Below are 26188 nucleotides of genomic sequence, written 5' to 3'. Positions count from 1 at the left end.
TCCGCTGAAGTTTAAAAATGCTTCGGAACCCTTCCATTGTTCTCGGAATTCTGCTGAAGTTTAAAAATGCTTCAGAACTCTTCCATTGTTCTCAGAATTCCGCTGACGTTTAAAAATGCTTCGGAAATCTTCCATTGTTTTCAAAATTCCGCTGACGCTTAAAAATGCTTCAGAACTCTTCCATTGTTCTTGGAATTCCGCTGACGTTTAATAATGCTTCGCAACTCTTTCATTGTTCTCGGAATTCCGCTGACGTTTAAAAATGCTTCGGAACTCTTCCATTGTTCTCGGAATTCCGTTGAAGTTTAAAAATGCTTCGGAACTCTTCAATTGTTCTCGGAATTCTGCTGAACTTTTAAAATGCTTTGGAACTCTTCCATTGCTCTCGGAATTCGGGTGAATTTTAAAAATGCTTCGGAAATCTTCTATTGTTCTCGGAATTCCGCTGAAGTTTAAAAATGCTTAAAATCTCTTCCATTGTTCTCGTAATTCTGCTCATGTTTAAAAATGCTTCGGAACTCTTCCATTGTTCTCGTAATTCCGCTGAAGTTTAAAAATGGTTCGGAACTCTTCCATTGTTCTCGGAATTCCGATGACGTTTTAAAATACTTCGGTACTCTTCCATTTTTCTCGGAATTCCGCTGACGTTTAAAAATGCTTCGGAACTCTTCCATTGTTATCGGAATTCCGCTGAAGTTTAAAAATGCTTCGGAACTCTTCCATTGTTCTAGGAATTCTGCTGAAGTCTAAAAATTCATCTGAACTCTTTCATTATTCTCGGAATTCGTGTGAATTTTAAAAATGCTTCGGAACTCTTCTATTGTTCTCGGAATTCCGCTGAAGTTTAAAAATGCTTAAAATCTCTTCCATTGTTCTCGGAATTCCGCTGACATATAAAAATGCTTCGGAAATCTTGCATTGTTCTCGGCATTCCGCTGACGTTTAAAAATGCTTCGGAACTCTTCAATTGTTCTCGGAATTCTGCTGAACTTTTAAAATGCTTTGGAACTCTTCCATTGCTCTCGGAATTCGGGTGCAGTTTAAAAATGCTTCGGAACTCTTCTATTGTTCTCGGAATTCCGCTGAAGTTTAAAAATGCTTAAAATCTCTTCCATTGTTCTCGTAATTCTGCTCATGTTTAAAAATGCTTCGGAACTCTTCCATTGTTCTCGTAATTCCGCTGAAGTTTAAAAATGCTTCGGAACTCTTCCATTGTTCTCGGAATTCCGCTGACGTTTAAAAATGCTTCACAACTCTTCCATTGTTCTCGGAATTCCGCTGACTTTTAAAAATGCTTCGGAACTCTTCCATTGTTCTCCAAATTCCGCTGAAGTTTAAAAATGCTTCGGAACCCTTCCATTGTTCTCGGAATTCTGCTGAAGTTTAAAAATGCTTCAGAACTCTTCCATTGTTCTCAGAATTCCGCTGACGTTTAAAAATGGTTCGGAAATCTTCCATTGTTTTCAAAATTCCGCTGACGCTTAAAAATGCTTCAGAACTCTTCCATTGTTCTCGGAATTCCGCTGACGTTTAATAATGCTTCGCAACTCTTTCATTGTTCTCGGAATTCCGCTGACGTTTAAAAATGCTTCGGAACTCTTCCATTGTTCTCGGAATTCCGTTGAAGTTTAAAAATGCTTCGGAACTCTTCAATTGTTCTCGGAATTCTGCTGAACTTTTAAAATGCTTTGGAACTCTTCCATTGCTCTCGGAATTCGGGTGAATTTTAAAAATGCTTCGGAACTCTTCCATTGTTCTCGGAATTCCGTTGAAGTTTAAAAATGCTTCGAAACTCTTCCATTGTTCTCGGAATTCTGCTGAAGTTTAAAAATGCTTCGAAACTCTTTCATTGTTCTCGGAATTCTGCTGAAGTTTAAAAAATTCCGCTGACGTTTAATAATGCTTCGCAACTCTTCCATTGTTCACGGAATTCCGTTGAAGTTTAAAAATGCTTCGGAACTCTTCCATTGTTCTCAGAATTCCGCTGCCGTTTAAAAATGCTTCGGTACTCTTCCATTGTTCTCGGAATTCCGCTGACGTTTAAAAATGCTTCGGTACTCTTCCATTGTTCTCGGAATTCCGCTGACATATAAAAATGCTTCGGAAATCTTGCATTGTTCTCGGCATTCTGCTGACGTTTAAAAATGCTTCGGAACTCTTCAATTGTTCTCGGAATTCTGCTGAACTTTTAAAATGCTTTGGAACTCTTCCATTGCTCTCGGAATTCGGGTGAAGTTTAAAAATGCTTCGGAACTCTTCTATTGTTCTCGGAATTCCGCTGAAGTTTAAAAATGCTTAAAATCTCTTCCATTGTTCTCGTAATTCTGCTCATGTTTAAAAATGCTTCGGAACTCTTCCATTGTTCTCGCAATTCCGCTGAAGTTTAAAAATGCTTCGTAACTCTTCCATTGTTCTCGGAATTCCGCTGACGTTTAAAAATGCTTCACAACTCTTCCATTGTTCTCGGAATTCCGCTGACTTTTAAAAATGCTTCGGAACTCTTCCATTGTTCTCCAAATTCCGCTGAAGTTTAAAAATGCTTCGGAACCCTTCCATTGTTCTCGGAATTCTGCTGAAGTTTAAAAATGCTTCAGAACTCTTCCATTGTTCTCAGAATTCCGCTGACGTTTAAAAATGCTTCGGAAATCTTCCATTGTTTTCAAAATTCCGCCGACGCTTAAAAATGCTTCAGAACTCTTCCATTGTTCTCGGAATTCCGCTGACGTTTAATAATGCTTCGCAACTCTTTCATTGTTCTCGGAATTCCGCTGACGTTTAAAAATGCTTCGGAACTCTTCCATTGTTCTCGGAATTCCGTTGAAGTTTAAAAATGCTTCGAAACTCTTCCATTGTTCTCGGAATTCTGCTCATGTTTAAAAATGCTTCGGAACTCTTCCATTGTTCTCGTAATTCCGCTGAAGTTTAAAAATGGTTCGGAACTCTTCCATTGTTCTCGGAATTCCGATGACGTTTTAAAATGCTTCGGTACTCTTCCATTGTTCTCGGAATTCCGCTGACGTTTAAAAATGCTTCGGAACTCTTCCATTGTTATCGGAATTCCGCTGACGTTTAAAAATGCTTCGGAACTCTTCCATTGTTCTCGGAATTCCGTTGAAGTTTAAAAATGCTTCGAAACTCTTCCATTGTTCTCGGAATTCTGCTGAAGTTTAAAAATGCTTCGAAACTCTTTCATTGTTCTCGGAATTCTGCTGAAGTTTAAAAATGCTTCAGAACTCTTCCATTGCTCTCGGAATTCCGCTGACGTTTAATAATGCTTCGCAACTCTTCCATTGTTCTCGGAATTCCGTTGAAGTTTAAAAATGCTTCGAAACTCTTCCATTGTTCTCGGAATTCTGCTGAAGTTTAAAAATGCTTCGGTACTCTTCCATTGTTCTCGGAATTCCGCTGACATATAAAAATGCTTCGGAAATCTTGCATTGTTCACGGCATTCCGCTGACATTTAAAAATGCTTCGGAACTCTTCAATTGTTCTCGGAATTCTGCTGAACTTTTAAAATGCTTTGGAACTCTTCCATTGCTCTCGGAATTCGGGTGAAGTTTAAAAATGCTTCGGAAATCTTCTATTGTTCTCGGAATTTCGCTGAAGTTTAAAAATGCTTAAAATCTCTTCCATTGTTCTCGTAATTCTGCTCATGTTTAAAAATGCTTCGGAACTGTTCCATTGTTCTCGTAATTCCGCTGAAGTTTAAAAATGGTACGGAACTCTTCCATTGTTCTCGGAATTCCGATGACGTTTTAAAATGCTTTGGTACTCTTCCATTGTTCTAGGAATTCCGCTGACGTTTAAAAATGCTTCGGAACTCTTCCATTGTTATCGGAATTCCGCTGAAGTTTAAAAATGCTTCGGAACTCTTCCATTGTTCTAGGAATTCTGCTGAAGTCTAAAAATTCATCTGAACTCTTTCATTATTCTCGGAATTCGTGTGAATTTTAAAAATGCTTCGGAACTCTTCTATTGTTCTCGGAATTCCGCTGAAGTTTAAAAATGCTTAAAATCTCTTCCATTGTTCTCGGAATTCCGCTGACATATAAAAATGCTTCGGAAATCTTTCATTGTTCTCGGCATTCCGCTGCCGTTTAAAAATGCTTCGGAACTCTTCAATTGTTCTCGGAATTCTGCTGAACTTTTAAAATGCTTTGGAACTCTTCCATTGCTCTCGGAATTCGGGTGAAGTTTAAAAATGCTTCGGAACTCTTCTATTGTTCTCGGAATTCCGCTGAAGTTTAAAAATGCTTAAAATCTCTTCCATTGTTCTCGTAATTCTGCTCATGTTTAAAAATGCTTCGGAACTCTTCCATTGTTCTCGTAATTCCGCTGAAGTTTAAAAATGCTTCGGAACTCTTCCATTGTTCTCGGAATTCCGCTGACGTTTAAAAATGCTTCACAACTCTTCCATTGTTCTCGTAATTCTGCTGACTTTTAAAAATGCTTCGGAACTCTTCCAATGTTCTCCAAATTCCGCTGAAGTTTAAAAATGCTTCGGAACACTTCCATTGTTCTCAGAATTCCGCTGACGTTTAAAAATGCTTCGGAAATCTTCCATTGTTTTCAAAATTCCGCTGATGCTTAAAAATGCTTCAGAACTCTTCCATTGTTCTCGGAATTCCGCTGACGTTTAATAATGATTCGCAACTCTTTCATTGTTCTCGGAATTCCGCTGACGTTTAAAAATGCTTCGGAACTCTTCCATTGTTCTCGGAATTCCGTTGAAGTTTAAAAATGCTTCGAAACTCTTCCATTGTTCTCGGAATTCTGCTGAAGTTTAAAAATGCTTCGAAACTCTTTCATTGTTCTTGGAATTCTGCTGAAGTTTAAAAATGCTTCAGAACTCTTCCATTGCTCTCGGAATTCCGCTGAGGTTTAATAATGCTTCGCAACTCTTCCATTGTTCTCGGAATTCCGTTGAAGTTTAAAAATGCTTCGGAACTCTTCCATTTTTCTCGGAAATCTGCTGAAGTTTAAAAATGCTTCAGAACTCTTCCATTGTTCTCAGAATTCCGCTGACGTTTAAAAATGCTTCGGTACTCTTCCATTGTTCTCGGAATTCCGCTGACGTTTAAAAATGCTTCGGTACTCTTCCATTGTTCTCGGAATTCCGCTGACATATAAAAATGCTTCGGAAATCTTGCATTGTTCTCGGCATTCCGCTGACGTTTAAAAATGCTTCGGAACTCTTCAATTGTTCTCGGAATTCTGCTGAACTTTTAAAATGCTTTGGAACTCTTCCATTGCTCTCGGAATTCGGGTGAAGTTTAAAAATGCTTCGGAACTCTTCTATTGTTCTCGGAATTCCGCTGAAGTTTAAAAATGGTTCGGAACTCTTCCATTGTTCTCGGAATTCCGATGACGTTTTAAAATACTTCGGTACTCTTCCATTTTACTCGGAATTCCGCTGACGTTTAAAAATGCTTCGGAACTCTTCCATTGTTATCGGAATTCCGCTGAAGTTTAAAAATGCTTCGGAACTCTTCCATTGTTCTAGGAATTCTGCTGAAGTCTAAAAATTCATCTGAACTCTTTCATTATTCTCGGAATTCGTGTGAATTTTAAAAATGCTTCGGAACTCTTCTATTGTTCTCGGAATTCCACTGAAGTTTAAAAATGCTTAAAATCTCTTCCATTGTTCTCGGAATTCCGCTGACATATAAAAATGCTTCGGAAATCTTGCATTGTTCTCGGCATTCCGCTGACGTTTAAAAATGCTTCGGAACTCTTCCATTGTTCTCGGAATTCCGTTGAAGTTTAAAAATGCTTCGGAACTCTTCAATTGTTCTCGGAATTCTGCTGAACTTTTAAAATGCTTTGGAACTCTTCCATTGCTCTCGGAATTCGGGTGAATTTTAAAAATGCTTCGGAAATCTTCTATTGTTCTCGGAATTCCGCTGAAGTTTAAAAATGCTTAAAATCTCTTCCATTGTTCTCGTAATTCTGCTCATGTTTAAAAATGCTTCGGAACTCTTCCATTGTTCTCGTAATTCCGCTGAAGTTTAAAAATGGTTCGGAACTCTTCCATTGTTCTCGGAATTCCGATGACGTTTTAAAATACTTCGGTACTCTTCCATTTTTCTCGGAATTCCGCTGACGTTTAAAAATGCTTCGGAACTCTTCCATTGTTATCGGAATTCCGCTGAAGTTTAAAAATGCTTCGGAACTCTTCCATTGTTCTAGGAATTCTGCTGAAGTCTAAAAATTCATCTGAACTCTTTCATTATTCTCGGAATTCGTGTGAATTTTAAAAATGCTTCGGAACTCTTCTATTGTTCTCGGAATTCCGCTGAAGTTTAAAAATGCTTAAAATCTCTTCCATTGTTCTCGGAATTCCGCTGACATATAAAAATGCTTCGGAAATCTTGCATTGTTCTCGGCATTCCGCTGACGTTTAAAAATGCTTCGGAACTCTTCAATTGTTCTCGGAATTCTGCTGAACTTTTAAAATGCTTTGGAACTCTTCCATTGCTCTCGGAATTCGGGTGCAGTTTAAAAATGCTTCGGAACTCTTCTATTGTTCTCGGAATTCCGCTGAAGTTTAAAAATGCTTAAAATCTCTTCCATTGTTCTCGTAATTCTGCTCATGTTTAAAAATGCTTCGGAACTCTTCCATTGTTCTCGTAATTCCGCTGAAGTTTAAAAATGCTTCGGAACTCTTCCATTGTTCTCGGAATTCCGCTGACGTTTAAAAATGCTTCACAACTCTTCCATTGTTCTCGGAATTCCGCTGACTTTTAAAAATGCTTCGGAACTCTTCCATTGTTCTCCAAATTCCGCTGAAGTTTAAAAATGCTTCGGAACCCTTCCATTGTTCTCGGAATTCTGCTGAAGTTTATAAATGCTTCAGAACTCTTCCATTGTTCTCAGAATTCCGCTGACGTTTAAAAATGGTTCGGAAATCTTCCATTGTTTTCAAAATTCCGCTGACGCTTAAAAATGCTTCAGAACTCTTCCATTGTTCTCGGAATTCCGCTGACGTTTAATAATGCTTCGCAACTCTTTCATTGTTCTCGGAATTCCGCTAACGTTTAAAAATGCTTCGGAACTCTTCCATTGTTCTCGGAATTCCGTTGAAGTTTAAAAATGCTTCGAAACTCTTCCATTGTTCTCGGAATTCTGCTGAAGTTTAAAAATGCTTCGAAACTCTTTCATTGTTCTCGGAATTCTGCTGAAGTTTAAAAAATTCCGCTGACGTTTAATAATGCTTCGCAACTCTTCCATTGTTCACGGAATTCCGTTGAAGTTTAAAAATGCTTCGGAACTCTTCCATTGTTCTCAGAATTCCGCTGCCGTTTAAAAATGCTTCGGTACTCTTCCATTGTTCTCGGAATTCCGCTGACGTTTAAAAATGCTTCGGTACTCTTCCATTGTTCTCGGAATTCCGCTGACATATAAAAATGCTTCGGAAATCTTGCATTGTTCTCGGCATTCTGCTGACGTTTAAAAATGCTTCGGAACTCTTCAATTGTTCTCGGAATTCTGCTGAACTTTTAAAATGCTTTGGAACTCTTCCATTGCTCTCGGAATTCGGGTGAAGTTTAAAAATGCTTCGGAACTCTTCTATTGTTCTCGGAATTCCGCTGAAGTTTAAAAATGCTTAAAATCTCTTCCATTGTTCTCGTAATTCTGCTCATGTTTAAAAATGCTTCGGAACTCTTCCATTGTTCTCGCAATTCCGCTGAAGTTTAAAAATGCTTCGTAACTCTTCCATTGTTCTCGGAATTCCGCTGACGTTTAAAAATGCTTCACAACTCTTCCATTGTTCTCGGAATTCCGCTGACTTTTAAAAATGCTTCGGAACTCTTCCATTGTTCTCCAAATTCCGCTGAAGTTTAAAAATGCTTCGGAACCCTTCCATTGTTCTCGGAATTCTGCTGAAGTTTAAAAATGCTTCAGAACTCTTCCATTGTTCTCAGAATTCCGCTGACGTTTAAAAATGCTTCGGAAATCTTCCATTGTTTTCAAAATTCCGCCGACGCTTAAAAATGCTTCAGAACTCTTCCATTGTTCTCGGAATTCCGCTGACGTTTAATAATGCTTCGCAACTCTTTCATTGTTCTCGGAATTCCGCTGACGTTTAAAAATGCTTCGGAACTCTTCCATTGTTCTCGGAATTCCGTTGAAGTTTAAAAATGCTTCGAAACTCTTCCATTGTTCTCGGAATTCTGCTCATGTTTAAAAATGCTTCGGAACTCTTCCATTGTTCTCGTAATTCCGCTGAAGTTTAAAAATGGTTCGGAACTCTTCCATTGTTCTCGGAATTCCGATGACGTTTTAAAATGCTTCGGTACTCTTCCATTGTTCTCGGAATTCCGCTGACGTTTAAAAATGCTTCGGAACTCTTCCATTGTTATCGGAATTCCGCTGACGTTTAAAAATGCTTCGGAACTCTTCCATTGTTCTCGGAATTCCGTTGAAGTTTAAAAATGCTTCGAAACTCTTCCATTGTTCTCGGAATTCTGCTGAAGTTTAAAAATGCTTCGAAACTCTTTCATTGTTCTCGGAATTCTGCTGAAGTTTAAAAATGCTTCAGAACTCTTCCATTGCTCTCGGAATTCCGCTGACGTTTAATAATGCTTCGCAACTCTTCCATTGTTCTCGGAATTCCGTTGAAGTTTAAAAATGCTTCGAAACTCTTCCATTGTTCTCGGAATTCTGCTGAAGTTTAAAAATGCTTCGGTACTCTTCCATTGTTCTCGGAATTCCGCTGACATATAAAAATGCTTCGGAAATCTTGCATTGTTCACGGCATTCCGCTGACATTTAAAAATGCTTCGGAACTCTTCAATTGTTCTCGGAATTCTGCTGAACTTTTAAAATGCTTTGGAACTCTTCCATTGCTCTCGGAATTCGGGTGAAGTTTAAAAATGCTTCGGAAATCTTCTATTGTTCTCGGAATTTCGCTGAAGTTTAAAAATGCTTAAAATCTCTTCCATTGTTCTCGTAATTCTGCTCATGTTTAAAAATGCTTCGGAACTGTTCCATTGTTCTCGTAATTCCGCTGAAGTTTAAAAATGGTACGGAACTCTTCCATTGTTCTCGGAATTCCGATGACGTTTTAAAATGCTTTGGTACTCTTCCATTGTTCTAGGAATTCCGCTGACGTTTAAAAATGCTTCGGAACTCTTCCATTGTTATCGGAATTCCGCTGAAGTTTAAAAATGCTTCGGAACTCTTCCATTGTTCTAGGAATTCTGCTGAAGTCTAAAAATTCATCTGAACTCTTTCATTATTCTCGGAATTCGTGTGAATTTTAAAAATGCTTCGGAACTCTTCTATTGTTCTCGGAATTCCGCTGAAGTTTAAAAATGCTTAAAATCTCTTCCATTGTTCTCGGAATTCCGCTGACATATAAAAATGCTTCGGAAATCTTGCATTGTTCTCGGCATTTCGCTGCCGTTTAAAAATGCTTCGGAACTCTTCAATTGTTCTCGGAATTCTGCTGAACTTTTAAAATGCTTTGGAACTCTTCCATTGCTCTCGGAATTCGGGTGAAGTTTAAAAATGCTTCGGAACTCTTCTATTGTTCTCGGAATTCCGCTGAAGTTTAAAAATGCTTAAAATCTCTTCCATTGTTCTCGTAATTCTGCTCATGTTTAAAAATGCTTCGGAACTCTTCCATTGTTCTCTTAATTCCGCTGAAGTTTAAAAATGCTTCGGAACTCTTCCATTGTTCTCGGAATTCCGCTGACGTTTAAAAATGCTTCACAACTCTTCCATTGTTCTCGTAATTCTGCTGACTTTTAAAAATGCTTCGGAACTCTTCCAATGTTCTCCAAATTCCGCTGAAGTTTAAAAATGCTTCGGAACACTTCCATTGTTCTCAGAATTCCGCTGACGTTTAAAAATGCTTCGGAAATCTTCCATTGTTTTCAAAATTCCGCTGATGCTTAAAAATGCTTCAGAACTCTTCCATTGTTCTCGGAATTCCGCTGACGTTTAATAATGATTCGCAACTCTTTCATTGTTCTCGGAATTCCGCTGACGTTTAAAAATGCTTCGGAACTCTTCCATTGTTCTCGGAATTCCGTTGAAGTTTAAAAATGCTTCGAAACTCTTCCATTGTTCTCGGAATTCTGCTGAAGTTTAAAAATGCTTCGAAACTCTTTCATTGTTCTTGGAATTCTGCTGAAGTTTAAAAATGCTTCAGAACTCTTCCATTGCTCTCGGAATTCCGCTGAGGTTTAATAATGCTTCGCAACTCTTCCATTGTTCTCGGAATTCCGTTGAAGTTTAAAAATGCTTCGGAACTCTTCCATTTTTCTCGGAAATCTGCTGAAGTTTAAAAATGCTTCAGAACTCTTCCATTGTTCTCAGAATTCCGCTGACGTTTAAAAATGCTTCGGTACTCTTCCATTGTTCTCGGAATTCCGCTGACGTTTAAAAATGCTTCGGTACTCTTCCATTGTTCTCGGAATTCCGCTGACATATAAAAATGCTTCGGAAATCTTGCATTGTTCTCGGCATTCCGCTGACGTTTAAAAATGCTTCGGAACTCTTCAATTGTTCTCGGAATTCTGCTGAACTTTTAAAATGCTTTGGAACTCTTCCATTGCTCTCGGAATTCGGGTGAAGTTTAAAAATGCTTCGGAACTCTTCTATTGTTCTCGGAATTCCGCTGAAGTTTAAAAATGGTTCGGAACTCTTCCATTGTTCTCGGAATTCCGATGACGTTTTAAAATACTTCGGTACTCTTCCATTTTTCTCGGAATTCCGCTGACGTTTAAAAATGCTTCGGAACTCTTCCATTGTTATCGGAATTCCGCTGAAGTTTAAAAATGCTTCGGAACTCTTCCATTGTTCTAGGAATTCTGCTGAAGTCTAAAAATTCATCTGAACTCTTTCATTATTCTCGGAATTCGTGTGAATTTTAAAAATGCTTCGGAACTCTTCTATTGTTCTCGGAATTCCACTGAAGTTTAAAAATGCTTAAAATCTCTTCCATTGTTCTCGGAATTCCGCTGACATATAAAAATGCTTCGGAAATCTTGCATTGTTCTCGGCATTCCGCTGACGTTTAAAAATGCTTCGGAACTCTTCCATTGTTCTCGGAATTCCGTTGAAGTTTAAAAATGCTTCGGAACTCTTCAATTGTTCTCGGAATTCTGCTGAACTTTTAAAATGCTTTGGAACTCTTCCATTGCTCTCGGAATTCGGGTGAATTTTAAAAATGCTTCGGAAATCTTCTATTGTTCTCGGAATTCCGCTGAAGTTTAAAAATGCTTAAAATCTCTTCCATTGTTCTCGTAATTCTGCTCATGTTTAAAAATGCTTCGGAACTCTTCCATTGTTCTCGTAATTCCGCTGAAGTTTAAAAATGGTTCGGAACTCTTCCATTGTTCTCGGAATTCCGATGACGTTTTAAAATACTTCGGTACTCTTCCATTTTTCTCGGAATTCCGCTGACGTTTAAAAATGCTTCGGAACTCTTCCATTGTTATCGGAATTCCGCTGAAGTTTAAAAATGCTTCGGAACTCTTCCATTGTTCTAGGAATTCTGCTGAAGTCTAAAAATTCATCTGAACTCTTTCATTATTCTCGGAATTCGTGTGAATTTTAAAAATGCTTCGGAACTCTTCTATTGTTCTCGGAATTCCGCTGAAGTTTAAAAATGCTTAAAATCTCTTCCATTGTTCTCGGAATTCCGCTGACATATAAAAATGCTTCGGAAATCTTGCATTGTTCTCGGCATTCCGCTGACGTTTAAAAATGCTTCGGAACTCTTCAATTGTTCTCGGAATTCTGCTGAACTTTTAAAATGCTTTGGAACTCTTCCATTGCTCTCGGAATTCGGGTGCAGTTTAAAAATGCTTCGGAACTCTTCTATTGTTCTCGGAATTCCGCTGAAGTTTAAAAATGCTTAAAATCTCTTCCATTGTTCTCGTAATTCTGCTCATGTTTAAAAATGCTTCGGAACTCTTCCATTGTTCTCGTAATTCCGCTGAAGTTTAAAAATGCTTCGGAACTCTTCCATTGTTCTCGGAATTCCGCTGACGTTTAAAAATGCTTCACAACTCTTCCATTGTTCTCGGAATTCCGCTGACTTTTAAAAATGCTTCGGAACTCTTCCATTGTTCTCCAAATTCCGCTGAAGTTTAAAAATGCTTCGGAACCCTTCCATTGTTCTCGGAATTCTGCTGAAGTTTATAAATGCTTCAGAACTCTTCCATTGTTCTCAGAATTCCGCTGACGTTTAAAAATGGTTCGGAAATCTTCCATTGTTTTCAAAATTCCGCTGACGCTTAAAAATGCTTCAGAACTCTTCCATTGTTCTCGGAATTCCGCTGACGTTTAATAATGCTTCGCAACTCTTTCATTGTTCTCGGAATTCCGCTAACGTTTAAAAATGCTTCGGAACTCTTCCATTGTTCTCGGAATTCCGTTGAAGTTTAAAAATGCTTCGAAACTCTTCCATTGTTCTCGGAATTCTGCTGAAGTTTAAAAATGCTTCGAAACTCTTTCATTGTTCTCGGAATTCTGCTGAAGTTTAAAAAATTCCGCTGACGTTTAATAATGCTTCGCAACTCTTCCATTGTTCACGGAATTCCGTTGAAGTTTAAAAATGCTTCGGAACTCTTCCATTGTTCTCAGAATTCCGCTGCCGTTTAAAAATGCTTCGGTACTCTTCCATTGTTCTCGGAATTCCGCTGACGTTTAAAAATGCTTCGGTACTCTTCCATTGTTCTCGGAATTCCGCTGACATATAAAAATGCTTCGGAAATCTTGCATTGTTCTCGGCATTCTGCTGACGTTTAAAAATGCTTCGGAACTCTTCAATTGTTCTCGGAATTCTGCTGAACTTTTAAAATGCTTTGGAACTCTTCCATTGCTCTCGGAATTCGGGTGAAGTTTAAAAATGCTTCGGAACTCTTCTATTGTTCTCGGAATTCCGCTGAAGTTTAAAAATGCTTAAAATCTCTTCCATTGTTCTCGTAATTCTGCTCATGTTTAAAAATGCTTCGGAACTCTTCCATTGTTCTCGCAATTCCGCTGAAGTTTAAAAATGCTTCGTAACTCTTCCATTGTTCTCGGAATTCCGCTGACGTTTAAAAATGCTTCACAACTCTTCCATTGTTCTCGGAATTCCGCTGACTTTTAAAAATGCTTCGGAACTCTTCCATTGTTCTCCAAATTCCGCTGAAGTTTAAAAATGCTTCGGAACCCTTCCATTGTTCTCGGAATTCTGCTGAAGTTTAAAAATGCTTCAGAACTCTTCCATTGTTCTCAGAATTCCGCTGACGTTTAAAAATGCTTCGGAAATCTTCCATTGTTTTCAAAATTCCGCCGACGCTTAAAAATGCTTCAGAACTCTTCCATTGTTCTCGGAATTCCGCTGACGTTTAATAATGCTTCGCAACTCTTTCATTGTTCTCGGAATTCCGCTGACGTTTAAAAATGCTTCGGAACTCTTCCATTGTTCTCGGAATTCCGTTGAAGTTTAAAAATGCTTCGAAACTCTTCCATTGTTCTCGGAATTCTGCTCATGTTTAAAAATGCTTCGGAACTCTTCCATTGTTCTCGTAATTCCGCTGAAGTTTAAAAATGGTTCGGAACTCTTCCATTGTTCTCGGAATTCCGATGACGTTTTAAAATGCTTCGGTACTCTTCCATTGTTCTCGGAATTCCGCTGACGTTTAAAAATGCTTCGGAACTCTTCCATTGTTATCGGAATTCCGCTGACGTTTAAAAATGCTTCGGAACTCTTCCATTGTTCTCGGAATTCCGTTGAAGTTTAAAAATGCTTCGAAACTCTTCCATTGTTCTCGGAATTCTGCTGAAGTTTAAAAATGCTTCGAAACTCTTTCATTGTTCTCGGAATTCTGCTGAAGTTTAAAAATGCTTCAGAACTCTTCCATTGCTCTCGGAATTCCGCTGACGTTTAATAATGCTTCGCAACTCTTCCATTGTTCTCGGAATTCCGTTGAAGTTTAAAAATGCTTCGAAACTCTTCCATTGTTCTCGGAATTCTGCTGAAGTTTAAAAATGCTTCGGTACTCTTCCATTGTTCTCGGAATTCCGCTGACATATAAAAATGCTTCGGAAATCTTGCATTGTTCACGGCATTCCGCTGACATTTAAAAATGCTTCGGAACTCTTCAATTGTTCTCGGAATTCTGCTGAACTTTTAAAATGCTTTGGAACTCTTCCATTGCTCTCGGAATTCGGGTGAAGTTTAAAAATGCTTCGGAAATCTTCTATTGTTCTCGGAATTTCGCTGAAGTTTAAAAATGCTTAAAATCTCTTCCATTGTTCTCGTAATTCTGCTCATGTTTAAAAATGCTTCGGAACTGTTCCATTGTTCTCGTAATTCCGCTGAAGTTTAAAAATGGTACGGAACTCTTCCATTGTTCTCGGAATTCCGATGACGTTTTAAAATGCTTTGGTACTCTTCCATTGTTCTAGGAATTCCGCTGACGTTTAAAAATGCTTCGGAACTCTTCCATTGTTATCGGAATTCCGCTGAAGTTTAAAAATGCTTCGGAACTCTTCCATTGTTCTAGGAATTCTGCTGAAGTCTAAAAATTCATCTGAACTCTTTCATTATTCTCGGAATTCGTGTGAATTTTAAAAATGCTTCGGAACTCTTCTATTGTTCTCGGAATTCCGCTGAAGTTTAAAAATGCTTAAAATCTCTTCCATTGTTCTCGGAATTCCGCTGACATATAAAAATGCTTCGGAAATCTTGCATTGTTCTCGGCATTTCGCTGCCGTTTAAAAATGCTTCGGAACTCTTCAATTGTTCTCGGAATTCTGCTGAACTTTTAAAATGCTTTGGAACTCTTCCATTGCTCTCGGAATTCGGGTGAAGTTTAAAAATGCTTCGGAACTCTTCTATTGTTCTCGGAATTCCGCTGAAGTTTAAAAATGCTTAAAATCTCTTCCATTGTTCTCGTAATTCTGCTCATGTTTAAAAATGCTTCGGAACTCTTCCATTGTTCTCTTAATTCCGCTGAAGTTTAAAAATGCTTCGGAACTCTTCCATTGTTCTCGGAATTCCGCTGACGTTTAAAAATGCTTCACAACTCTTCCATTGTTCTCGTAATTCTGCTGACTTTTAAAAATGCTTCGGAACTCTTCCAATGTTCTCCAAATTCCGCTGAAGTTTAAAAATGCTTCGGAACACTTCCATTGTTCTCAGAATTCCGCTGACGTTTAAAAATGCTTCGGAAATCTTCCATTGTTTTCAAAATTCCGCTGATGCTTAAAAATGCTTCAGAACTCTTCCATTGTTCTCGGAATTCCGCTGACGTTTAATAATGATTCGCAACTCTTTCATTGTTCTCGGAATTCCGCTGACGTTTAAAAATGCTTCGGAACTCTTCCATTGTTCTCGGAATTCCGTTGAAGTTTAAAAATGCTTCGAAACTCTTCCATTGTTCTCGGAATTCTGCTGAAGTTTAAAAATGCTTCGAAACTCTTTCATTGTTCTTGGAATTCTGCTGAAGTTTAAAAATGCTTCAGAACTCTTCCATTGCTCTCGGAATTCCGCTGAGGTTTAATAATGCTTCGCAACTCTTCCATTGTTCTCGGAATTCCGTTGAAGTTTAAAAATGCTTCGGAACTCTTCCATTTTTCTCGGAAATCTGCTGAAGTTTAAAAATGCTTCAGAACTCTTCCATTGTTCTCAGAATTCCGCTGACGTTTAAAAATGCTTCGGTACTCTTCCATTGTTCTCGGAATTCCGCTGACGTTTAAAAATGCTTCGGTACTCTTCCATTGTTCTCGGAATTCCGCTGACATATAAAAATGCTTCGGAAATCTTGCATTGTTCTCGGCATTCCGCTGACGTTTAAAAATGCTTCGGAACTCTTCAATTGTTCTCGGAATTCTGCTGAACTTTTAAAATGCTTTGGAACTCTTCCATTGCTCTCGGAATTCGGGTGAAGTTTAAAAATGCTTCGGAACTCTTCTATTGTTCTCGGAATTCCGCTGAAGTTTAAAAATGGTTCGGAACTCTTCCATTGTTCTCGGAATTCCGATGACGTTTTAAAATACTTCGGTACTCTTCCATTTTTCTCGGAATTCCGCTGACGTTTAAAAATGCTTCGGAACTCTTCCATTGTTATCGGAATTCCGCTGAAGTTTAAAAATGCTTCGGAACTCTTCCATTGTTCTAGGAATTCTGCTGAAGTCTAAAAATTCATCTGAACTCTTTCATTATTCTCGGAATTCGTGTGAATTTTAAAAATGCTTCGGAACTCTTCTATTGTTCTCGGAATTCCGCTGAAGTTTAAAAATGCTTAAAATCTCTTCCATTGTTCTCGGAATTCCGCTGACATATAAAAATGCTTCGGAAATCTTGCATTGTTCTCGGCATTCCGCTGACGTTTAAAAATGCTTCGGAACTCTTCAATTGTTCTCGGAATTCTGCTGAACTTTTAAAATGCTTTGGAACTCTTCCATTGCTCTCGGAATTCGGGTGAAGTTTAAAAATGCTTCGGAACTCTTCTATTGTTCTCGGAATTCCGCTGATGTTTAAAAATGCTTAAAATCTCTTCCATTGTTCTCGTAATTCTGCTCATGTTTAAAAATGCTTCGGAACTCTTCCATTGTTCTCGTAATTCCGCTGAATTTTAAAAATGCTTCGGAACTCTTCCATTGTTCTCGGAATTCCGCTGACGTTTAAAAATGCTTCACAACTCTTCCATTGTTCTCGGAATTCCGCTGACTTTTAAAAATGCTTCGGAACTCTTCCATTGTTCTCGTAATTCCGCTGAAGTTTAAAAATGGTTCGGAACTCTTCCATTGTTCTCGGAATTCCGATGACGTTTTAAAATGCTTCGGTACTCTTCCATTGTTCTCGGAATTCCGCTGACGTTTAAAAATGCTTCGGAACTCTTCCATTGTTATCGGAATTCCGCTGACGTTTAAAAATGCTTCGGAACTCTTCCATTGTTCTCGGAATTCCGTTGAAGTTTAAAAATGCTTCGAAACTCTTCCATTGTTCTCGGAATTCTGCTGAAGTTTAAAAATGCTTCGAAACTCTTTCATTGTTCTCGGAATTCTGCTGAAGTTTAAAAATGCTTCAGAACTCTTCCATTGCTCTCGGAATTCCGCTGACGTTTAATAATGCTTCGCAACTCTTCCATTGTTCTCGGAATTCCGTTGAAGTTTAAAAATGCTTCGAAACTCTTCCATTGTTCTCGGAATTCTGCTGAAGTTTAAAAATGCTTCGGTACTCTTCCATTGTTCTCGGAATTCCGCTGACATATAAAAATGCTTCGGAAATCTTGCATTGTTCACGGCATTCCGCTGACATTTAAAAATGCTTCGGAACTCTTCAATTGTTCTCGGAATTCTGCTGAACTTTTAAAATGCTTTGGAACTCTTCCATTGCTCTCGGAATTCGGGTGAAGTTTAAAAATGCTTCGGAAATCTTCTATTGTTCTCGGAATTTCGCTGAAGTTTAAAAATGCTTAAAATCTCTTCCATTGTTCTCGTAATTCTGCTCATGTTTAAAAATGCTTCGGAACTGTTCCATTGTTCTCGTAATTCCGCTGAAGTTTAAAAATGGTACGGAACTCTTCCATTGTTCTCGGAATTCCGATGACGTTTTAAAATGCTTTGGTACTCTTCCATTGTTCTAGGAATTCCGCTGACGTTTAAAAATGCTTCGGAACTCTTCCATTGTTATCGGAATTCCGCTGAAGTTTAAAAATGCTTCGGAACTCTTCCATTGTTCTAGGAATTCTGCTGAAGTCTAAAAATTCATCTGAACTCTTTCATTATTCTCGGAATTCGTGTGAATTTTAAAAATGCTTCGGAACTCTTCTATTGTTCTCGGAATTCCGCTGAAGTTTAAAAATGCTTAAAATCTCTTCCATTGTTCTCGGAATTCCGCTGACATATAAAAATGCTTCGGAAATCTTGCATTGTTCTCGGCATTTCGCTGCCATTTAAAAATGCTTCGGAACTCTTCAATTGTTCTCGGAATTCTGCTGAACTTTTAAAATGCTTTGGAACTCTTCCATTGCTCTCGGAATTCGGGTGAAGTTTAAAAATGCTTCGGAACTCTTCTATTGTTCTCGGAATTCCGCTGAAGTTTAAAAATGCTTAAAATCTCTTCCATTGTTCTCGTAATTCTGCTCATGTTTAAAAATGCTTCGGAACTCTTCCATTGTTCTCTTAATTCCGCTGAAGTTTAAAAATGCTTCGGAACTCTTCCATTGTTCTCGGAATTCCGCTGACGTTTAAAAATGCTTCACAACTCTTCCATTGTTCTCGTAATTCTGCTGACTTTTAAAAATGCTTCGGAACTCTTCCAATGTTCTCCAAATTCCGCTGAAGTTTAAAAATGCTTCGGAACACTTCCATTGTTCTCAGAATTCCGCTGACGTTTAAAAATGCTTCGGAAATCTTCCATTGTTTTCAAAATTCCGCTGATGCTTAAAAATGCTTCAGAACTCTTCCATTGTTCTCGGAATTCCGCTGACGTTTAATAATGATTCGCAACTCTTTCATTGTTCTCGGAATTCCGCTGACGTTTAAAAATGCTTCGGAACTCTTCCATTGTTCTCGGAATTCCGTTGAAGTTTAAAAATGCTTCGAAACTCTTCCATTGTTCTCGGAATTCTGCTGAAGTTTAAAAATGCTTCGAAACTCTTTCATTGTTCTTGGAATTCTGCTGAAGTTTAAAAATGCTTCAGAACTCTTCCATTGCTCTCGGAATTCCGCTGAGGTTTAATAATGCTTCGCAACTCTTCCATTGTTCTCGGAATTCCGTTGAAGTTTAAAAATGCTTCGGAACTCTTCCATTTTTCTCGGAAATCTGCTGAAGTTTAAAAATGCTTCAGAACTCTTCCATTGTTCTCAGAATTCCGCTGACGTTTAAAAATGCTTCGGTACTCTTCCATTGTTCTCGGAATTCCGCTGACGTTTAAAAATGCTTCGGTACTCTTCCATTGTTCTCGGAATTCCGCTGACATATAAAAATGCTTCGGAAATCTTGCATTGTTCTCGGCATTCCGCTGACGTTTAAAAATGCTTCGGAACTCTTCAATTGTTCTCGGAATTCTGCTGAACTTTTAAAATGCTTTGGAACTCTTCCATTGCTCTCGGAATTCGGGTGAAGTTTAAAAATGCTTCGGAACTCTTCTATTGTTCTCGGAATTCCGCTGAAGTTTAAAAATGGTTCGGAACTCTTCCATTGTTCTCGGAATTCCGATGACGTTTTAAAATACTTCGGTACTCTTCCATTTTTCTCGGAATTCCGCTGACGTTTAAAAATGCTTCGGAACTCTTCCATTGTTATCGGAATTCCGCTGAAGTTTAAAAATGCTTCGGAACTCTTCCATTGTTCTAGGAATTCTGCTGAAGTCTAAAAATTCATCTGAACTCTTTCATTATTCTCGGAATTCGTGTGAATTTTAAAAATGCTTCGGAACTCTTCTATTGTTCTCGGAATTCCGCTGAAGTTTAAAAATGCTTAAAATCTCTTCCATTGTTCTCGGAATTCCGCTGACATATAAAAATGCTTCGGAAATCTTGCATTGTTCTCGGCATTCCGCTGACGTTTAAAAATGCTTCGGAACTCTTCAATTGTTCTCGGAATTCTGCTGAACTTTTAAAATGCTTTGGAACTCTTCCATTGCTCTCGGAATTCGGGTGAAGTTTAAAAATGCTTCGGAACTCTTCTATTGTTCTCGGAATTCCGCTGATGTTTAAAAATGCTTAAAATCTCTTCCATTGTTCTCGTAATTCTGCTCATGTTTAAAAATGCTTCGGAACTCTTCCATTGTTCTCGTAATTCCGCTGAATTTTAAAAATGCTTCGGAACTCTTCCATTGTTCTCGGAATTCCGCTGACGTTTAAAAATGCTTCACAACTCTTCCATTGTTCTCGGAATTCCGCTGACTTTTAAAAATGCTTCGGAACTCTTCCATTGTTCTCGGAATTCTGCTGAAGTTTAAAAATGCTTCAGAACTCTTCCATTGTTCTCAGAATTCCGCTGACGTTTAAAAATGGTTCGGAAATCTTCCATTGTTTTCAAAATTCCGCTGACGCTTAAAAATGCTTCAGAACTCTTCCATTGTTCTCGGAATTCCGCTGACGTTTAATAATGCTTCGCAACTCTTTCATTGTTCTCGGAATTCCGCTAACGTTTAAAAATGCTTCGGAACTCTTCCATTGTTCTCGGAATTCCGTTGAAGTTTAAAAATGCTTCGAAACTCTTCCATTGTTCTCGGAATTCTGCTGAAGTTTAAAAATGCTTCGAAACTCTTTCATTGTTCTCGGAATTCTGCTGAAGTTTAAAAAATTCCGCTGACGTTTAATAATGCTTCGCAACTCTTCCATTGTTCACGGAATTCCGTTGAAGTTTAAAAATGCTTCGGAACTCTTCCATTGTTCTCAGAATTCCGCTGCCGTCTAAAAATGCTTCGGTACTCTTCCATTGTTCTCGGAATTCCGCTGACGTTTAAAAATGCTTCGGTACTCTTCCATTGTTCTCGGAATTCCGCTGACATATAAAAATGCTTCGGAAATCTTGCATTGTTCTCGGCATTCTGCTGACGTTTAAAAATGCTTCGGAACTCTTCAATTGTTCTCGGAATTCTGCTGAACTTTTAAAATGCTTTGGAACTCTTCCATTGCTCTCGGAATTCGGGTGAAGTTTAAAAATGCTTCGGAACTCTTCTATTGTTCTCGGAATTCCGCTGAAGTTTAAAAATGCTTAAAATCTCTTCCATTGTTCTCGTAATTCTGCTCATGTTTAAAAATGCTTCGGAACTCTTCCATTGTTCTCGCAATTCCGCTGAAGTTTAAAAATGCTTCGTAACTCTTCCATTGTTCTCGGAATTCCGCTGACGTTTAAAAATGCTTCACAACTCTTCCATTGTTCTCGGAATTCCGCTGACTTTTAAAAATGCTTCGGAACTCTTCCATTGTTCTCCAAATTCCGCTGAAGTTTAAAAATGCTTCGGAACCCTTCCATTGTTCTCGGAATTCTGCTGAAGTTTAAAAATGCTTCAGAACTCTTCCATTGTTCTCAGAATTCCGCTGACGTTTAAAAATGCTTCGGAAATCTTCCATTGTTTTCAAAATTCCGCCGACGCTTAAAAATGCTTCAGAACTCTTCCATTGTTCTCGGAATTCCGCTGACGTTTAATAATGCTTCGCAACTCTTTCATTGTTCTCGGAATTCCGCTGACGTTTAAAAATGCTTCGGAACTCTTCCATTGTTCTCGGAATTCCGTTGAAGTTTAAAAATGCTTCGAAACTCTTCCATTGTTCTCGGAATTCTGCTCATGTTTAAAAATGCTTCGGAACTCTTCCATTGTTCTCGTAATTCCGCTGAAGTTTAAAAATGGTTCGGAACTCTTCCATTGTTCTCGGAATTCCGATGACGTTTTAAAATCCTTCGGTACTCTTCCATTGTTCTCGGAATTCCGCTGACGTTTAAAAATGCTTCGGAACTCTTCCATTGTTATCGGAATTCCGCTGACGTTTAAAAATGCTTCGGAACTCTTCCATTGTTCTCGGAATTCCGTTGAAGTTTAAAAATGCTTCGAAACTCTTCCATTGTTCTCGGAATTCTGCTGAAGTTTAAAAATGCTTCGAAACTCTTTCATTGTTCTCGGAATTCTGCTGAAGTTTAAAAATGCTTCAGAACTCTTCCATTGCTCTCGGAATTCCGCTGACGTTTAATAATGCTTCGCAACTCTTCCATTGTTCTCGGAATTCCGTTGAAGTTTAAAAATGCTTCGAAACTCTTCCATTGTTCTCGGAATTCTGCTGAAGTTTAAAAATGCTTCGGTACTCTTCCATTGTTCTCGGAATTCCGCTGACATATAAAAATGCTTCGGAAATCTTGCATTGTTCACGGCATTCCGCTGACATTTAAAAATGCTTCGGAACTCTTCAATTGTTCTCGGAATTCTGCTGAACTTTTAAAATGCTTTGGAACTCTTCCATTGCTCTCGGAATTCGGGTGAAGTTTAAAAATGCTTCGGAAATCTTCTATTGTTCTCGGAATTCCGCTGAAGTTTAAAAATGCTTAAAATCTCTTCCATTGTTCTCGTAATTCTGCTCATGTTTAAAAATGCTTCGGAACTGTTCCATTGTTCTCGTAATTCCGCTGAAGTTTAAAAATGGTACGGAACTCTTCCATTGTTCTCGGAATTCCGATGACGTTTTAAAATGCTTTGGTACTCTTCCATTGTTCTAGGAATTCCGCTGACGTTTAAAAATGCTTCGGAACTCTTCCATTGTTATCGGAATTCCGCTGAAGTTTAAAAATGCTTCGGAACTCTTCCATTGTTCTAGGAATTCTGCTGAAGTCTAAAAATTCATCTGAACTCTTTCATTATTCTCGGAATTCGTGTGAATTTTAAAAATGCTTCGGAACTCTTCTATTGTTCTCGGAATTCCGCTGAAGTTTAAAAATGCTTAAAATCTCTTCCATTGTTCTCGGAATTCCGCTGACATATAAAAATGCTTCGGAAATCTTGCATTGTTCTCGGCATTCCGCTGCCGTTTAAAAATGCTTCGGAACTCTTCAATTGTTCTCGGAATTCTGCTGAACTTTTAAAATGCTTTGGAACTCTTCCATTGCTCTCGGAATTCGGGTGAAGTTTAAAAATGCTTCGGAACTCTTCTATTGTTCTCGGAATTCCGCTGAAGTTTAAAAATGCTTAAAATCTCTTCCATTGTTCTCGTAATTCTGCTCATGTTTAAAAATGCTTCGGAACTCTTCCATTGTTCTCGTAATTCCGCTGAAGTTTAAAAATGCTTCGGAACTCTTCCATTGTTCTCGGAATTCCGCTGACGTTTAAAAATGCTTCACAACTCTTCCATTGTTCTCGGAATTCCGCTGACTTTTAAAAATGCTTCGGAACTCTTCCAATGTTCTCCAAATTCCGCTGAAGTTTAAAAATGCTTCGGAACACTTCCATTGTTCTCAGAATTCCGCTGACGTTTAAAAATGCTTCGGAAATCTTCCATTGTTTTCAAAATTCCGCTGATGCTTAAAAATGCTTCAGAACTCTTCCATTGTTCTCGGAATTCCGCTGACGTTTAATAATGATTCGCAACTCTTTCATTGTTCTCGGAATTCCGCTGACGTTTAAAAATGCTTCGGAACTCTTCCATTGTTCTCGGAATTCCGTTGAAGTTTAAAAATGCTTCGAAACTCTTCCATTGTTCTCGGAATTCTGCTGAAGTTTAAAAATGCTTCGAAACTCTTTCATTGTTCTTGGAATTCTGCTGAAGTTTAAAAATGCTTCAGAACTCTTCCATTGCTCTCGGAATTCCGCTGAGGTTTAATAATGCTTCGCAACTCTTCCATTGTTCTCGGAATTCCGTTGAAGTTTAAAAATGCTTCGGAACTCTTCCATTTTTCTCGGAAATCTGCTGAAGTTTAAAAATGCTTCAGAACTCTTCCATTGTTCTCAGAATTCCGCTGACGTTTAAAAATGCTTCGGTACTCTTCCATTGTTCTCGGAATTCCGCTGACGTTTAAAAATGCTTCGGTACTCTTCCATTGTTCTCGGAATTCCGCTGACATATAAAAATGCTTCGGAAATCTTGCATTGTTCTCGGCATTCCGCTGACGTTTAAAAATGCTTCGGAACTCTTCAATTGTTCTCGGAATTCTGCTGAACTTTTAAAATGCTTTGGAACTCTTCCATTGCTCTCGGAATTCGGGTGAAGTTTAAAAATGCTTCGGAACTCTTCTATTGTTCTCGGAATTCCGCTGAAGTTTAAAAATGCTTAAAATCTCTTCCATTGTTCTCGTAATTCTGCTCATGTTTAAAAATGCTTCGAAACTCTTCCATTGTTCTCGCAATTCCGCTGAAGTTTAAAAATGCTTCGGAACTCTTCCATTGTTCTCGGAATTCCGCTGACGTTTAAAAATGCTTCACAACTCTTCCATTGTTCTCGGAATTCCGCTGACTTTTAAAAATGCTTCGGAACTCTTCCATTGTTCTCCAAATTCCGCTGAAGTTTAAAAATGCTTCGGAACCCTTCCATTGTTCTCGGAATTCTGCTGAAGTTTAAAAATGCTTCAGAACTCTTCCATTGTTCTCAGAATTCCGCTGACGTTTAAAAATGCTTCGGAAATCTTCCATTGTTTTCAAAATTCCGCTGACGCTTAAAAATGCTTCAGAACTCTTCCATTGTTCTTGGAATTCCGCTGACGTTTAATAATGCTTCGCAACTCTTTCATTGTTCTCGGAATTCCGCTGACGTTTAAAAATGCTTCGGAACTCTTCCATTGTTCTCGGAATTCCGTTGAAGTTTAAAAATGCTTCGGAACTCTTCAATTGTTCTCGGAATTCTGCTGAACTTTTAAAATGCTTTGGAACTCTTCCATTGCTCTCGGAATTCGGGTGAATTTTAAAAATGCTTCGGAAATCTTCTATTGTTCTCGGAATTCCGCTGAAGTTTAAAAATGCTTAAAATCTCTTCCATTGTTCTCGTAATTCTGCTCATGTTTAAAAATGCTTCGGAACTCTTCCATTGTTCTCGTAATTCCGCTGAAGTTTAAAAATGGTTCGGAACTCTTCCATTGTTCTCGGAATTCCGATGACGTTTTAAAATACTTCGGTACTCTTCCATTTTTCTCGGAATTCCGCTGACGTTTAAAAATGCTTCGGAACTCTTCCATTGTTATCGGAATTCCGCTGAAGTTTAAAAATGCTTCGGAACTCTTCCATTGTTCTAGGAATTCTGCTGAAGTCTAAAAATTCATCTGAACTCTTTCATTATTCTCGGAATTCGTGTGAATTTTAAAAATGCTTCGGAACTCTTCTATTGTTCTCGGAATTCCGCTGAAGTTTAAAAATGCTTAAAATCTCTTCCATTGTTCTCGGAATTCCGCTGACATATAAAAATGCTTCGGAAATCTTGCATTGTTCTCGGCATTCCGCTGACGTTTAAAAATGCTTCGGAACTCTTCAATTGTTCTCGGAATTCTGCTGAACTTTTAAAATGCTTTGGAACTCTTCCATTGCTCTCGGAATTCGGGTGCAGTTTAAAAATGCTTCGGAACTCTTCTATTGTTCTCGGAATTCCGCTGAAGTTTAAAAATGCTTAAAATCTCTTCCATTGTTCTCGTAATTCTGCTCATGTTTAAAAATGCTTCGGAACTCTTCCATTGTTCTCGTAATTCCGCTGAAGTTTAAAAATGCTTCGGAACTCTTCCATTGTTCTCGGAATTCCGCTGACGTTTAAAAATGCTTCACAACTCTTCCATTGTTCTCGGAATTCCGCTGACTTTTAAAAATGCTTCGGAACTCTTCCATTGTTCTCCAAATTCCGCTGAAGTTTAAAAATGCTTCGGAACCCTTCCATTGTTCTCGGAATTCTGCTGAAGTTTAAAAATGCTTCAGAACTCTTCCATTGTTCTCAGAATTCCGCTGACGTTTAAAAATGGTTCGGAAATCTTCAATTGTTTTCAAAATTCCGCTGACGCTTAAAAATGCTTCAGAACTCTTCCATTGTTCTCGGAATTCCGCTGACGTTTAATAATGCTTCGCAACTCTTTCATTGTTCTCGGAATTCCGCTAACGTTTAAAAATGCTTCGGAACTCTTCCATTGTTCTCGGAATTCCGTTGAAGTTTAAAAATGCTTCGAAACTCTTCCATTGTTCTCGGAATTCTGCTGAAGTTTAAAAATGCTTCGAAACTCTTTCATTGTTCTCGGAATTCTGCTGAAGTTTAAAAAATTCCGCTGACGTTTAATAATGCTTCGCAACTCTTCCATTGTTCACGGAATTCCGTTGAAGTTTAAAAATGCTTCGGAACTCTTCCATTGTTCTCAGAATTCCGCTGCCGTTTAAAAATGCTTCGGTACTCTTCCATTGTTCTCGGAATTCCGCTGACGTTTAAAAATGCTTCGGTACTCTTCCATTGTTCTCGGAATTCCGCTGACATATAAAAATGCTTCGGAAATCTTGCATTGTTCTCGGCATTCTGCTGACGTTTAAAAATGCTTCGGAACTCTTCAATTGTTCTCGGAATTCTGCTGAACTTTTAAAATGCTTTGGAACTCTTCCATTGCTCTCGGAATTCGGGTGAAGTTTAAAAATGCTTCGGAACTCTTCTATTGTTCTCGGAATTCCGCTGAAGTTTAAAAATGCTTAAAATCTCTTCCATTGTTCTCGTAATTCTGCTCATGTTTAAAAATGCTTCGGAACTCTTCCATTGTTCTCGCAATTCCGCTGAAGTTTAAAAATG

This window comes from Phyllobates terribilis, unplaced genomic scaffold (genome assembly GCF_046119375.1).
Source record: "Phyllobates terribilis strain yellow unplaced genomic scaffold, ASM4611937v1 Scaffold_1__5_contigs__length_1240528914, whole genome shotgun sequence".
In the NCBI taxonomy this organism is placed as follows: Eukaryota; Metazoa; Chordata; class Amphibia; order Anura; family Dendrobatidae; genus Phyllobates; species Phyllobates terribilis.
The sequence above is the reverse complement of the archived record's forward strand: the minus strand, read 5'-3'. Positions refer to the sequence as shown.